The sequence below is a fragment of the Austrofundulus limnaeus genome, unplaced genomic scaffold, assembly GCF_001266775.1.
Source record: "Austrofundulus limnaeus strain Quisiro unplaced genomic scaffold, Austrofundulus_limnaeus-1.0 Scaffold41, whole genome shotgun sequence".
In the NCBI taxonomy this organism is placed as follows: Eukaryota; Metazoa; Chordata; class Actinopteri; order Cyprinodontiformes; family Rivulidae; genus Austrofundulus; species Austrofundulus limnaeus.
The window spans coordinates 772,575-775,933 of NW_013952443.1; positions in this window are offsets into that span (position 1 = coordinate 772,575).

The window sequence follows — 3,359 nt, forward strand, 5'->3', positions numbered from 1 at the left end:
GGGGTGAACACACTTTGTACCAGCAACCTCAGATAATAAAATAATAATCATCTTGGCTGACTCTCTATGGCTAAAAATAAAAATGTAGTTTGATAATCTTTTGGATAAAAATGATCTTTCAGCCCATCTCTATGACAAATATTTCCCTCCACCACATGTTCTGTATTCCCTTCTCTTTTAAGCAGATTTACCATAAAATTGGCCCGGGCACGTTGCATGTCTCTGCAAATCAGATAACTCTCCCAACAACAGCGGGCTGAGCCTGTCATCCATGGCAGCGTGCTCCAAGGCATGATTATACAGTTGGACACAATCCTGGTGGATGTGGAACGAGCTCTACACCGGCTGGTTTTGTGGCTCAGGACGTTTGAGTGGGGTTTTTATGCTGGTTTAGTTGCATGTAAAGGTTTTGAAACACAACGTTGGAAAAACACTCGTACATCTTTTTGATTGAGACATTTATGGAGAAATGTCACTTCCATGTGAGTTTAGATTACACCTGACAGCTGCTTAGATTAGTTTGGGGAAAGTCCCTCTGGTTTAGGTCACTTAGTCCAGTGGTTTACAAATGTAGGTTTTTATTTGTTGTTGTTGTTTGTTTTTTTTTAGATGAGACATGCTGCTAGGAGTTACAAAATGGTGGGGGTATGCAAAATTGACTTTTTTGAGCTTTGTATAATGTCATTCCTTCATCAAAAACATACCCAGAGAGTTGCTTTGACTCGTTCATGCATGTTTGAGAAATCCTTGACTCTCCTCTGGTGGCCATGTGGAGTTGCCTAAATGCTTGCTGGTGCAAAGCTCCGCCTGTTTTTACCTAGCTCCTCCCTGGAGCTCAGTCTGCAGCCGACCTCCCGCCCCCACAGAGCACTCCTCTCCATAGTTGTGAAGATGTGCTGAAGTGGGAGTGTCAGAAACGGTAGGAGGTTCTTTAAAAAAAAATGAGGCCAATTACAAGGTGTTTAGAACAGCTATGATGCAAATTTAAATCTATTTTGGATATGTGCAGCATTTTCATAACAACTCAAGGTAACATGAGGCGTTTTTGCAATGCCTGCTTCGGCTCGGCCTTACTCTGCTCCAGCCTGGGATGTGTTTGGATTGAGCAAAAAGCCGCTTCGATGTGGGCGGAATCATAATATTAAACATATACAATCTTATTTTGTTTGTGACAGAACAATAATGGATTACACCAAACTAAAAGGAAAAGTACTGAATGTTGAACCAGACCAACCAGCAGTATGATGCTTAAGACAAGAGGGCAGGACAAGAAGGTTAAACTAACATTAGCTTTTTGTTTGTTAGCTTGCTACTGTTGTTCTGTAGTTGAACATGTGTGAAAAAACATTACATTCGCTGCAAACAATTCACATAACCTTACTCTCATCTTTGTGATGTCGCTCTTGAGGTTCCAGTCCCGAACCCGGGTTTGAACCATTGAACTATGAGCCTGGAAAACACATAGTTCTCTCTTCCCACCCACCGCACCCCCACTAATTGCCAGGAAATGGTTTAACATTCTATAAATAAAAAATAAAAACAGCAAAAAAAAAAATTTTTTTTTTGAAATTATAAAGCCTGTTTAGATAATTTCCATCTGTTCTCTGACATTTTGTGTGAAATCTAGGGTGGTCCCCAAATACAAACTTCTACTTTTCCAAGGTGCTTCTTCATTTTTATTTTTATTTTTTTGTTCCATTTGGGGAAAAAAATAAATGGGGTGAAATTTCATAAGATTTGAAATATACTAACCACTGCCGCTCAACCCGTTTTTGTGCCACGCGAGTGAAATTTTGAGTTCTGATTCTGTCATTGCCAAGGCCACCAGCGCGATGTGAGAAATCTGTGGTATCTGAGTAAAGAACTGGCCAGACTTGTCATATTTGTCAGCAGCATTGCACATGATGATCGTAGCTGTTCTCAGGGAGGAAGGTCACAATGATATTCAGTCATTTGCTACAGTGCACCTAGAAGACAGAAGCTATTGTTACCAAAACTGTGGCAGATTTTGTTACATCTGCCTCAATTCCCATTTTGAGGCACTCAGCATCAACATGAACTACCTCGTCAAGGACCCATCAGAATGGGAGGATGACCCATCATTCCAGGTTCTGTGTAGCGTAAGGATGCCAATAACCAATGATTAGGATGTCAATGATTTTACTAAACAGGGAACTCATCCAGGATTACAATCAAGTGATCAGCAGTGGCAATACATGCTGCAAGTTGTTGGGTGGCATTAGATGTCATTTCCCGGAAGTGAGGAAAGTCATGACCAAATGCAACTCTTCATGACTGTTCTCACCAAATATGTGAACACTGACACTTATTTATTTTTGTTTTATTTATCCTATTTTATATTTTTCTTGTAAGCCCATTTAAATGAGGGAGGACTGTTGTTCATCTATCTATTATCTTCTTTATTTCAGGTTCATGGGGGGGGGTATGGTGCCCACAGCAATCACTGTGTAAGGGGCAGGGTACACCTTGGATAGGTCACAAGTCCATCATAGAGCCACATAGAAACAAACAAACATACACTTACACTTAGAGACAGTTTAGAGTTACTAATTTTGTTTTTGGAAGAAAACAGCCAAACCACCTGGAGAAAACCCACACACGCAAGGAGAGAATATTCAAACTCTACTCAGAAGGATACCCAGGCCGGGATTTGATCTGGCGACCTTCTTGCTGAGAGGAATCTGCTCTACCAACTGAGCCACTATGCTGCCGTGTTGTTTCACTTTGTATTTTGTATCTAAGCGAGCATGTCGGCATGCACAAACAAGCTCAACCATTCTAATTTTCACCCCACAGGCGGCAGTGGTTAGAAACGTTGTATCGACACAAAATTTGGTACAAAAGATTTTCTTTGCAAAAGGAACAATTTTGTCAGGAAGCACCTTAAAAAAGTCACATTTTTTATTTTTGGCATACTGTAAAGCAGAGATTCTTAACCCTTGGGTCGCGGCCCCCACCTTGAGGGCCTCAAAAGAACAACAGTTTTTAACTTTGGGCGCAGAGGGCAGCATTGATTTGAATAAGGTGCAATACAGTTTCTCACCACTGGTAGCAGTAGTGCACCACTCAGATGTTTAACAATATTTTTAATATGTAGAAGAAGAAACTTAGATACCTGCCGAGAATGGAAACTTATTTTAAATGAAAAGTAGAAGCAAAAATGAAGGTAGCCCATCAAAAAAGGTTAAAGTTTGTCACTAATATGAAGTGCAGCTTCTGGTTCTATCATGCAGTATTTTAAAAGTTCAAAACATTATCAAATACAGTTGCAGATACAACTATATTTTAATTTGCACTTTATGAAATTATTTTTGCAGTATTTTTAAATATTTTAATGT